At 38.4% G+C, this 13,501-nt stretch overlaps 1 long non-coding RNA gene across 1 annotated transcript in view; it reads left to right on the top strand.

Moving 5' to 3' along the window:
- LOC129485727 (uncharacterized) overlaps positions 1-13,501 on the top strand; it is a 60,507-nt gene that overhangs the window by 19,359 nt on the left and 27,647 nt on the right. Inside the window, exons 3-4 of the long non-coding RNA XR_008658776.1 lie at positions 5,871-5,949; positions 12,062-12,126. This is a non-coding gene — a long non-coding RNA (uncharacterized lncRNA). The remainder of the gene's footprint in view (positions 1-5,870; positions 5,950-12,061; positions 12,127-13,501) is intronic.

Below are 13,501 nucleotides of genomic sequence, written 5' to 3' on the forward strand. Positions count from 1 at the left end.
GGAGCTACAGGTTACCTCCCAGCCTGCTGGACTGCAGTCTGAGGCCCTTTTAACTATATAAAACCCAGATGGAATCTTATCAGAGCAAACGGCCTCATTTTCTGGACTGGTGTTTTTGTTTTTGTTTGTTTTAGCTATAGAACTCTGCCTTCACACAGAAACTTCCATATAAGCCCAACTTTGAAACGGAAAAAAAAGCTGGCACTTTCTGGTTGGAGGTGAGGGGTGGAGAGCCTTTGTCACCCCCAGTGCTACTGGGAATCACCTCACAGACTTGAGAAAACCCACTTTGAAACAACTGGTCTGGACCAGCATCATGGTCGCTGTGGCTTAGGAGCAGAAATCAGACAATGAGGCATTTTCATGGGAGGAAATGGCCCAGCTATGGAAAGCTCTGTTTCTTTTGATTCTCTTACTCCCTTTTGTTGCATCCTCTTTCACATTATTATTGCTCGTTAGCATCTTTACATGAAGGTTGACAGGGAAGGTCAGTGCTATTAGCTAGGAAAAAGTCTTTTTGGTAGGAGGCTGGAAATGGAAATAAGATATGGGGATTTTCCACTGATTTAGTTTATCTAAGCTCTGCCAATCCAATAACCACAGAGAATCAAGAACTGTGGTAAGGTCGAGGGCATTTTTTTCCCATTCAGTCATTTTTTTGGTTCTGTTATTTTCCATATTTGTTTTAGTGTTTTTAGTTTTCTATCCCCTTATCCTGAGATCCAGCCACCAGGAAACCACACAGCTAATTTACATATATATATGTAAATTCTTCCATGATCCTTGCCCACATCCCAGGAGGCACAGACATAACAACTGGTGAGAGGGGCTCTGCAAATAATGGTGTCATTTCCAAACTTCTTTTCTTGGTCAGGGATTTAGGTCCACTCTAAGCACAGGTCATCCATTGCCATAAATGCAGAATTCACCTGCCTCCTCTACATGCATGGGAGTGCTGAGAAATTTGTTCCTTTTACATTTATATCACCTTCTTCTGTTTATTCCATAAAGATTTCTTGATTATTTGCCAGATGCCAGGCATGGTACAAGCAGCTGGGGATACAAGGATAAAAGCCAATCCCACTTTTAATGGGCTCACAGCCTTGTGGGAGACAGCCATGTAAATACATAATCAAATATGATATGATACATGTTAGGATAGAGAAGGTCCCACAGTGCTACAGGAACCGGAGGAGAAAATGCTCGACTTTGGTAGGGCTGGAGAGTGCGATCAGTGAAGAATTCACAGAGGGGAGGGTTTTTGAACTGAGTTTGGAAGGCTGGGTGGGAGATGGCCAGGGGCACAAGGATATTGCTGGCAGAAGGAACATGTGTAAAAGGTGGGGAGGCAACAACACCATGGTGAGTTTGGGAACTGCTTGTGATACCATGAGTAGAGCACAGGTGTGTTACTGGGGTTATGAGCATAGGTATGTGGGGGGAGTGAAGATGGGGAGCCTGGAGGGGCTGTCTGGGTCAGCGCATGAAGGGCTCTAAAGCACCCTAGCAAGAGAGCGGAGGGAGGATTGGAGGGCAAGGGTTCAGTAGCATTGGTGGAAATATAATTGGAAAAACAGATTAAGATTAACCCTGGGCCAGGTGCGGTGGCTCACGCCTGTAATCCCAGCACTTTGGGAGGCCGAGGTGGGCAGATCACCTGAAGTCAGGAGTTCGAGACTAGCTTGCCAACATGGTGAAACCCCATCTCTACTGAAAATACAAAACTAGTCGGGCATGGTGGTGCATGCCTGTAATCCCAGCTACTTGGGAGGCTGGGGCAGGAGAATCACTTGAACTTGGGAGGTGGAGGTTGCAATGAGCCGAGATTATGTCATTGCACTCCAGCCTGGGCAACAAGTGTGAAACTCCATCTCAAAAAAATGTATATATATATTAATCCTGTAGACAGCCTGCATTTGGATTTGGTTACAGGCATTTTCACTATCTTCCTGGCTGGGCCAAGTAGAAGGCTGAAAGTTCAATGGCCTCTGACAGTAAGTTGGGAAAAGTTGAGTATGTTCTGGAATATCTTCTCTGGCCTGGTAGCTTTGATTATTGTTACAGCCCATGCATGGCCAGGAAGGAATTATAGAAATGTATTTCCCAGTGGCTACTGCTGAGCCAAAGAAAAAAGAGCATTTGCATTTCTTGAAGAATTGATTGAGATTCTAAAGTCACAGTGGAAAGTTAATAGTAAAAATGCATAGCTTGAAAGGTTTTGCTTTTTGGCTTGAGAGTGCAGGCCAGATTGACTCTAACTGTAACGCAGTTTTAAATTAAGTGTTTATAATGAGACATTTATAGCCACTCAAGAGGCCTTTTCGGTTCTTTGGGGAGGAGAAATGAAGGTGGATATGTCTGTAATTCTAGCAGAAATTAATACATAAGTAGACCTCTGTGTGCACTTAGAAATAGTTAAACGGGAGGAAGAACCTTGTGAGGTGAAACTTGCCACACAAATTAAAACTGAATACAGTTAAATTAAAACTGAATACAGGAAACTTGGGGTGATATATGTAGGTTAAGTGTTTTCACTCCAAAGCATTTGTTATGGGATATCAGCATTAATACCAATAAGAAAATTAGACAATACTTTCAGGTTGATTAATTCACATTTGCTTTAGGTTTAATAAGTATCATGTTAAGTCAATACCAAATGTTTCCTTAAAGCAATAGAACTGCAGCTCAGCTGCCATGAAATAGATGGATCTGTATTTCTTACCAAGTCATTAAACTCCATCAGTGACTTGATACTAAATTTGCAATGGCAGGCCAGGTGAGTTTGACAGGAATTGGCTAAAACTAGACTCAAGCGTGTTATGAATAACAGGGCTGAACTATAAAATAGTAGCCAAATTTCCTTCTTCTCACTTCCTACCTCCACACACAGGCTCCACTACTGCTGTGATTTCTGGACATGTCTCTCTTAGGCAGGGCTGTGTCTCTGAGAATAGGAGTTGGTGTCTAATATTTGTACTTTTTTTTTGCTTTTGGCATTGATGTTGAACTATTTAGGGATCTGTGGGATACTTCATAGTGTCAGTTCAGTTTTTTCCAACTACTCTTTGGCTGCCTTTAAGAAGGCCCAAGCTTAAAAAAAGAAAGGAAAGGCATTGTTTAGGGAAACTGTTAAAAAAATTTTTTTAATTGACAAATAAACATTGTGTATATTTATGGTGTATAGTGTGATGTTTTGATGTATGTATACATTTTAGAATGGCTGAATCAAACTATTTAACTTATGCATTACCTCACGTATCATTTTGGTGTGTGTGGTGAGGACATTTAAAAATCTGCTCTGAGCAGTTTTCAAGTATACAATGTATTATTAACTGTAGTCACTATAATGTACAATAGCTCTCTTGAGCTTATTCCTTCCATCCAGCTGAAATTTTGTATCCTTTGGCCGACATCTCCCTATCTGCCTCCTCCCGGCCCCAGCCTAGAGTAACCACTATTTTACTCTGCTTCTATGAATTTAACTTTCTTACATTCCACATATAAGTGACCTCATGTGGTATTTGTCTTTCTGTGCCTGGCTTATTCCATTTAACATAATGTCTTATAGGTTAACCATGTTGTCTCAAATGACAGGATTTCCTTCTTTTTTAAGGCTGAATAATATTCTATTGTGTATATATACCACATTTTCTCTATCCATTCATCTGTTGTTGGACACATGGTTTGATTCCATATCTTAGCTATTGTGAATAATGCTGTAATGAACATAAGTGTGTGGATATCTCTTCAACATACCAACTTCATATCCATGGGGTCTATACCCAGTAGTGATATTGCTGGGTCCTATGGTAGTTCCATTTTTAATATTTTGAGGAAACTCCATACTATTTTTCATAATGGTTGTACTAATTTACATTCCCACCAACAGTGTACAAGGATTTCCTTTTCTCCACATCCTTGCTAACACTTATACCTTACATCTTTTTGATAATACCTTTTCTAGTAGGGGTAAGGTGATACCTTGTGGTTTTAATTTGCATTTCCCTGAAGATGATGTTGAGCATTTTTTTATATACCTATTTGCCATCTGTATGTCTTCTTTTGAGAAAAGTCTCTTCAGATCTTTTGCCCATTTTTAATCAGATTGTTTTTTGCTATTGAGTATATGAATTCTTTATACATTTTGGATATTAACCCCTTACTTAATTTCTTTTTCAGTTAGCTCATATTTCAGCTAGCTCATATAGTTGTATGGTTTGCAAATTTATTTTCCCATTCCTTGGTTGCCTCTTCACTCTGTTGATTGTTTTCCTTTGCCGTTCAGAAGCTTTTTAGTTTGGTGTAATCTATTTGTCAGTTTTTGCTTTTGTTGCCTGTGCTTTTGGGGTCATAGCCAAAAAATCTTTGCCCATACAATGTCAAGAAACTTTTTCCCACATTTTCTTCTAGTAGTTTGATAGTTTCAGGTCTTGTGTTTCTGTCTGTAATCTATTTTGAGTTACTTTTTGTATGAGGTGAGATATGGGTCCAATTTCATTTTTCTGCATGTGGATATCCAGTTTTCATAGCACCATTTATTGAAAAGACTGTTCTTTACTCATTGTATATTCTTGGCATGTTGGTCAAAAATCAGTTGATGATAAATGCATGGATTTATTTTTGGGCTCTTTATTCTATTCCATTGGTCTATGTGTCTGTTTTTATGCCAGTACCATACTGTATTGATTACTATAGCTTTATAGTATATTTTGAAATCAGATAGTATAATGCCCTCAGCTTTGTTCTTTTTGCTCAAGATTGCTTTGGTTATTTAGGTCATTTGTAGTTCCATATGAATTTAAGGACTATCTTTTCTATTTCTGTGAAAAATGTCATTGGAATTTTGATAGAGATTGCATTGAATCTGTAGTTTTGGGGAATATGGACATTATAACAATATTGATTCTTCTGATGGATGAACAAAACAATATTTTCATTAATTTGTGTCTTCAATTTCTTTCATCGATGTTTTATAGTTTTCAGTGTACAGGTTTTTTACTTCCTTGGTTAAACTTATTCTGAAGTATTTTTTTTTGGTAGTTATCATAAATGTGATTGTTTTGATTTCCTTTTCAGCTAGCTCATTATTGATGTATAGAAATGCTACTGATTTTTTAATGTGGATTTTATATCCTTCAACTTTACTCAATTCATTTATTAGTCTTAACAAATTTTTGGTGAGATTTTTAGGGTTTTTCTGTATATAAGATCATGTTATCTGCAAAGAGACAATTTAACTTCTTCCTTTTTGATCTGGATGACATTTATTTCTTTCTCCTGCCTAATTGCTCTGGTTAGGAACTTCCAGTACTATGTGAATAGAAGTGTTGAGAATGGGCATCCTTGTTTTGCTCTTTTTTTTTTTTTCAGAGTCAGGATGTCACTATGTTGCCCAGGCTGGTCTTGTACTCCTGGGCTCAAGCAATCCTCCTGCTTCAGCATCCTGAGTAGCTGGGATTACTGGCACATGCCACCATGCCCAGCTCCCTTGTCTTAATCTTAGAGGAAAAGCTTTCAATCTTTCACCATTGAGTATAATGTTAGCTATGAGTTTGTCTTATATGGCTTTTATTGGATTGAGGTACATTTTTTTCTATACATAATTTCTTGAGAGTTTTTATCATAAAAAATGTTGAATTTTTTGAATGCCTTTTCTACATGTATTGAAATGATCACATGGTTTTTGTCCTTCTTTTTTTAATGTGATGTGTTACATTTTATTGATTTTCATCCATTGAAGTATCCTTGTACCCCAGGATTAAATCCCTTACAGGGATGTCCAAAGGTGTCCCTGTCATGGGTTCTTAGCTTCTGCTTCTGGCAGGGCTGGTAAAGCCCCTTTCTCATTTCTCTTTTTTGCTTATCACTAGAGACAGAAAATGAAAACCATGGCTTCAGGCTGCTAAAAACCTAACATGAAACAAAACAGAAGAATAACAACAAAATAAGGTGAGTTGGACAAGCTTGCATGGTGAATGATTCTTTAATGCAATGTTGAATTTGGGTTTTTAGTATTTTGTTGAGGATTTTTGCATCTATGTTCATGTAGGATGTTGGCCTGTAATTTTATTTTCTTGTACAGTCTTTGTCTGGGTGTTATCAGGGTAATACCAGCCTCAAAAAATGAGTTTGGAAGTAGTCCCTCCTCCTCAATTTTTTGGAAGAATTTGAGAAGAATTAGCATTAGTTCTCTAAATGTTTGGTAGAATTCAACAGTGAAGGCTGATGGTCCTGGGCTTTTCTTCAATGGGAGATTTTAAATTATTGATTCAACTTCCTTACTTGTTATTGGTCTGTTCAGATTTTCTATTTCTAGGAATTTATTCATTTCTCTAGGTTTTCCAATTTGTTGGTGTATAATTTTTCTTAGTAGTTTCTTATGATCCTTTGTATTTCTGTGGCATCAGTTATATCTCTTATTTCATTTCTGATTTTATTTGTCTCCTCTCTTTTTCTTAATCTATCTGAATTTACTATTTTATTATTTCAAAAAACCAACTCTTAATTATGTTTATATTTTCTATTTTTCTATTGCTTTTCTACTCTCTATTTCATTTATTTCTGTTCTGATCTTTTTTTTTTTTTTTTTTTTTGAGCTAGGGTCTCACTCTGTCACCCAGACTGGAGTGCAGTGGTATGATCATGGCTCACTGCAGCCTCGAACTCCTGGGCTCAACTGATCCTTCAACTTCAGCCTCCCTAGTAGTGGGACCATAAGTGCATGCTACCAAGCCTGGCTGATTTATTTTTATTTTGTAGAGACAGGGTGTCCTTATGCTGCCGAGGCTGGTCTCATACTTCTGGGCTCAAGCAATCCTGCCTCAGCATCCCAAAGTGTTGGGATTATAGGCGTGAGCCCTACGCTGGCCTGCTCTAATCTTTATTATGTCCTTCCTTTTACTAACATTGGGCTTAGTCTGTTTTTCTCTTTCTAGTTCTTTGAGGTGTAACATTAGTTGGTTATTTTGGGTCTTTCTTTTTGATGTAGGCATTTTATTAATACAAACTTTCCTCTTAGAACTGCTCTTGCTGTATTCCTTTGTATTTCCATTTTATTTTATTTATTTATTTATTTTTTTTGAGATGGAGTTTCACTCTTGTTGCCTAGGCTGGAGTGCAATGGCGTGATCTCGGCTCACTGCAACCCCTGCTTCCCAGGTTCAAGGGATTCTTCTGCCTCAGCCTCCTAAGTAGCTGGGATAACAGGCATGCACCACAAGGCCCAGCTAATTTTGTGTTTTTAGTAGAGATGGGGATTTACCATGTTGGTCAGGCTGATCTTGAACTCCTGACCTCAGGTGATGAGCCCACCTCAGCCTCCCAAAGTGCCAGGAGTACAGGCCTGAACCACTGTGCCTGGCTCTTTGTGTTTCCATTTCAATTTGTCTCAAGATATTTTAACATTTCCATTGAATTTCCTCTTTCATCTATGGTAGCTATTACTATTTTTAACAGTTTTGTCCTTTAACCATCATATTAAAGATATAAGTGATTTACACATCATCATTACAGTATTAGCACATTCTGAATTTGAGTGTGTACATACTTTTACAAGTGAGTTTCATCCTTTTCTATGTTTTTATGTTACTAAGGATCATGTTATTTAGGATAATGTTGTTATAATATTGACATATTTGTAAATTTTCTGAAATCTCTCCTATTATTGGTTTCTAGTTTTATGCCATCGTGATTGGTAGAGATGCTTGATGTGATTTCAGTCTTCTCAAATGTATTGAGACTGGTCTCTGTCTAACATATGATCTATCCTGGAGACTATCTTGGATGTGCTTGAGAAGAATGTGTATTCTGCTGCTGTTGGACAGAATGTTCTATACATGTCTATTAGGTACATTTAGTCTAATATGTAGTTTAAGTCCAACGTTTCCTCATTGATTTCCTATCTGGATTATCTGTCCATTGCTGAAAGTGGGGTACTGAATTCCCCTACTATTATTGTATTGCAGTATCTCTCTCTTCAGATCTATTAATAATGTTTTATGCATTTAGGTGCTCTGATGTTGGATGCATATATATTTATAACTGTTATATCCTCTTGATAAATCGATCCCTTTGTCATTATATAATGACCTCCTTTGTCTTGTTTTACATATTCTGGCTTACATCTATTTGATTTGATACAAGCATAGGTACCCCTGCTCTTTTTGTTTTGTGTTCCCATGGAATATCTTTTCCCATCCTGTCACTATCAATCTATATGTGTCTTTAAAGGTGATGTGGTTCTCTTGCAGGTAACAAATAGTTGTCTTTTTTTTTCTTTATCCATTCATCTAATCCTTGTATTTAATTGGGGAATTTAATCCATTTATAGTCAAGATAATTATTCATAGGTAAGGACTTACTACTGCCATTTTGTTCATTGTTTTCTGGTTGTTTGGTAGATCATTTGTTTCTTTTTTCCCTCTCTTTTTGTTTCTTTCTTCCTGTCTTCCTCCTCTGTTATTAGAGGATTTTTCTCTATTAGTGTGTTTGATTCCTTACTTTTTACATTTTATGCACTTACTATAGGTTTTTATTTTGTGGTTAGCCTTATAAGGCTAACATAAAACATCTTGTAGTTATAACAAGCTATTTTAAGCTGATGACACTTAACTTTGATTGCATAAAATAACTCTACACTTTTACTCTTGTCACCCACACTTTATGTTTTTGTTGTCACAATGTACATCTTTTTATATTGTATATTCCTTAACAAAATTATTGTAGCTATTACTAGTTTTAACAGTTTTGTCTTTTAACCTGTCATACTAAGGATATAAGGGATTTACATACCATCATTACAGTATTAGCATATTCTGAATTTGAGTGTGTACATATTTTTACAAGTGAGTTTCATACTTTTCTGTGTTTTTATGTTACTAATTAGCATCTTTTTTTATTTTGAATAATTCCCTGTAGATAGTTCAGGTGGTAATGAACTCCCTCAGCTTTTGCTTGTCTGGGACAATCTTTACCTTTCCTTCATTTCTGAAAGACAGATTTGGTGGATAAAGTATTCTTGGTTTACTTATTCTTAATTTTTTTTTCTTCAGCACTTTGAATATATCATCCCACTCTCTCCTGGCTTGTAACATTTCTGCTGAGAATTCTGCTGCTAGCCTTATTTGGACTCCCTTATATGTGATTTGCTTCTTTTCTTTTGCTGCTTTCAGAGTTCCTCCTTTGTCTTTGATTTTTACAGTTTGGTTATAATATGTCTTGGTGTAGTCTTATTGAATCTGATTGGAGACCTTTGACCTCCTTATCCCTGGCTATTTCTATCTCCCCCCAGATTTGGAAAGTTTTTTGCTATTATTTCTTTAAGTATACTTTCTACATTTTTCCTCTCTTCTCCTCCTTTTAACACCTGTAACTTGAATATTCGCTCTTTGATGCTGTCTCCTAAATCCTGTATGCGTTCTTCATTCCTTTTCATTTTTTTCTTTTCCTGGCTCTGATTGTATCTTTTCAAATAACTTATTTTTGAGTTCACAGATTGTTTCTTCTGCTTGATCAATTCTGCTGTTGACACTATCACATTCATTTTTTTATGTTATTCATTGTATTTTTTCAGCTCCAGAATTTCTATTTAATTTTAAAAATAATGTTAATCTTTTTGCCAAATTTCTATTTTTGGTCATTTATTGTTTTCCTGCTTTCACTGAATTATTACTCTGTATTTTCTTGAAGTTCACTGAGCTTCCTTAAAACAATTTTTTTTTTAATTCTTTGTCATGCAGTTTGTATATCTCCATTTATCTGAGGCTTGCTACTGGGAAATTATTGTGTTCTTTTGGTTTTGCTATGTCTTTTTGACTTGTCATGTTTCTTCTTGCCTTATGTTGATGTCTGCCTGTTTGGTGGAGCAGTAACCTATTGTAGACTTTAAAGGCTAATTTTGCTATGAAAATACTTTCTTCCGGGGGAAGGGTGTGAGGGTGCTTGCTGAGTGGGGTGCAGTGGTTCTGGCACCAGTGAGGATGCAGTTGTGTAGTCATTGTGCAGCTCTGTCAGCTAAGGTTAGTGTTGACAATGATTGCAGAGATCCTCAACACTCAGTGTTGTGGATGTCTGTGGTGGTGGTGAAGATTGTTGGGGTCTATCATCATGATGATTACTAAGGTTCTCCTGATCTATTTTTTTTCCACTGTGGAAGTTTTGGCTAAAGGGATTCCTGTTGGCACTGGGTCTGGTTTGCAGGCCCACCTGAAGTGGCAGTGGCACCAGTGTCTTAAGTGTGTTGCCTATGGAGTAGTTACAGGGCTGACGCCTGAAGCCTGGGTATGTGTGAAGAGACTGTAGCTCTGGGATGTGGGGCAGCTATGGCACTGTCCTTAGAGTTCAAGCACTCCTGCTGCCACATTGCCAACAACATGTAAGGTGTGGATGCTTGTGAAGTAGCCAGGGAACCAGAATAGGAGCACAGGCTGAGACGGAGTTACAGTGGCTCCATGGAGCCTACCTTTCTGTGGTGGCTGAGCCTGAAGTCCAGAGTTTGGGTGTATGCAGTAAGAGCTTGGCTCCAGGGTCCAGAGTGTGAACTAGCTCACCATGGTGATGGCTGTGGTGTCTGAGATGTGGGTGAGAGGAGTGCCGCCACAGAGACCAAGTCTGCAGTGTGGGCACATGCAGGTCAGTCCCAGCTTGGGGGCCAGGACAAGTGCAGGGTTGGGAGAGATGGTGGCTCTGTAGCAGGACGAGCCACAGAGAAAACTCCTCAGACACCGAGTTAAAGAAGGAAGGGGTTTATTTGGCCGGGGGCATCAGCGAGACTCCTGTCTCAAGAGCCGAGCTCCCCAAGTGAGCAATTCCTGTCCCTTTTAAGGGCTCACAGCTCTAAGGGGGTGCAAGTGAGAGGGTTGTGATCGATTGAGCAAGCAAGGGGTACGTGACTGGGGGCTGCATGCACCAGTAATTAGATCGGAACAAAACAGGATACGGATTTTCACAGTGCTTTTCTATACAATGTCTGTAATCTATAGATAACATAACCAATTAGGTCAGGGGTTGATCTTTAACTACCAGGCCCAGGGTGTGGCGCTGGGCTGTCTGCTTGTGGATTTCATTTCTGCCTTTTAGTTTTTATTTTTTCTTTCTTTGGAGGCAGAAATTGGGCATAAGACAGTATGAGGGGTGGTCTCCTCCCTTAGCTACTTTCCTAAAGCAGCTCAACAGTGGCTGCTTCTTAGGGCAGGAGGGGTATGCAGCTGTGTCTTTCTCTCTGGGGTTCCCTGGAGGAAATGGCTGTTGGTTACCTCAGTGGCAAATGATGCTAGTGTCCTCTGTAGAGCAGGTCACTGGGGACCACAGTAATTCCCCCCCATGTGGCTGATAGCCTCAGCCTTTCTTCTTTGTTCCTAGCAGTCTCCTGAATTCTCAGGTATGCCAGTTTCAGCAGGGATCTTTTCTGTGTGAATATTCTTTTTGTTTTTGCTCCTCTGTCTTCCTGTAGATGGAACACAGTGAAACAAAACAAAAAGAATATTCACACATAAAAGATTTTTAATGGGCCTTTGAGCTCTTTCAGGTCTCTTCTGGTTGTGGATAGCTATCTATATATTTTGTCTTGTGTCAGGGGGATAAAGGCTAGTATCACCCACTCTGCCATCTGAATTATGTCCTAAGGGAAGCTGTTCAAACTGGGTAGACAAATGATATGTGTAGTCATAACACTGCTGCCCCTTTTGGACAAAACAAGATAAATAGACTGTCTTCCAGAATACCCTGAAGAACAACAAAATAAATTCCCACTTCACTTGACCACAAAGCACTAATATTCTGGGACCTCAGTAAGTGTCAACTCTTTTCAAAATTGTGTAGATCCCGGCTATGGTCCTGTCCTACTGTTTTCTTTCAGAAGCAGCCTACTTCTCCCTGGAGAGTTCTCAAGAATTTAGAGCATTCTTATTTATCCCCAATTGCTCTCTCTCTGCCTCCAATGCAGGACCCAAGAGCCACTGGGAAATGAGCACTGTTTGTTTTTTGTTTTGTTTTGGTTTTGGTTTTTACCTTTCAGAAACAAAATCAGACATATTGAGGATGTACCAATGTCCTTCCATCCTAGGTTGCTGACCAGACCTCAACAGTGAGGGAATTTACCTCCCGCTTCATGCATGCAACATCAAAATAGTAAGTCAAAAGCACATGGAATGAGATTTGATGAGTGTAAATCTCACTGTGATAAGCTCAAGTGGAACCACTCAGGGAGGTGCTTGCCGTACCTTTAGAGAACAGTTCTGTTTGAGTGGTGCTACACTAAGAAAGCTCTTCTGCAGGTACACTGGCCTCTTTGCAGTTCCTAGGAACACTCCTTCCCCTAACGAGTAATAGCATGTCTAACTCATTCTATTCTGTCAAGTCTTGGCTTTACTGTTACCTTCCCAGTGAGGCCTTTTCTGACAACATAGTATAAAATTGCATTCTCCCAGCCCTTTAACCTACCGGACTTTTTCTTTTTCCACAGTACTGTTACCCTCTAAAAAACCATATAATTTCTATATTACATGTTTTCTTTATTATATGTCTCTCTTTCTTCCCTAACTCCTGCTAAGATGTATGTTCCATGACAGCATCTGTGTCTTTTCCTTTTTTGTTGTTTTTTACTGATGCATCTTAAGTGGTTAAGACAAACTGGTACATTATGGGTATTCAAATGTTTATACTGACAAACTATACACCTGTGAAGTCACCACATCGATTAAGATATAGAACATTTACTTTGTCCCAGAAATTTCCCTTAAGTGTCTTTCCAGTCAATCCAGAGGCAATCAATACCACATAAATACCACAGTGTTTTGATTATTGTAGCTTTGTAGGAAATCTTAAAACCAAGTAGTGCAAATCCTCCAACATCATTCTTCCTTTTCAATGTTATATTATTTTCTGTCATTCATATTCTCATAGAATCAAATTGTTGATTTCTACAAAAAAAGCATTTTTGGATTTTAATTGGGATTGCAGTAAATCTATAGATCAATTCGGGGAGAACTGACATCTTAACAATGTCAAGTCTTCTGATCCATGAACATGGTATATGTTTTCATTGATTTGGGAAGTCTTTAATATCTCTCAGCAATATTTTGTAGTTTCAGCATGAAGTCTTAGACAACCTTTGTCAAATTTATTCATAATTATTTTAAATTTTTGATGCTATTGTAAATTTTTTTGCTTAATTTTTCCATTGTTTGTTGTAGCTATATAAAAGTACAGTTAATTTATGTACATTGACCTAAATTCACCTACTCTAGTATATATGTATATCTATATTTTTGAGACAGCGTTTCACTCTGTTGCCCAGGCTGGAGTGCAGTGGCGTGCTCATGGCCACTGCAACTTAGAGTTCCTGCACTTGTGCAATCCTCCCACCTCTGCCTCCTGATAGCTGGGACTACAGGCACACACCACCACACTGGGCTAATTTTTAAATTTTTTTGTAGGGCCAGGGTCCTGCTATGTTGTCTAGGTTGGTCTTAGACTTCTAAGTTCAAGCAATCCCCCCACCTCA

This window comes from Symphalangus syndactylus, chromosome 7 (genome assembly GCF_028878055.3).
Source record: "Symphalangus syndactylus isolate Jambi chromosome 7, NHGRI_mSymSyn1-v2.1_pri, whole genome shotgun sequence".
Taxonomy (NCBI): domain Eukaryota; kingdom Metazoa; phylum Chordata; class Mammalia; order Primates; family Hylobatidae; genus Symphalangus; species Symphalangus syndactylus.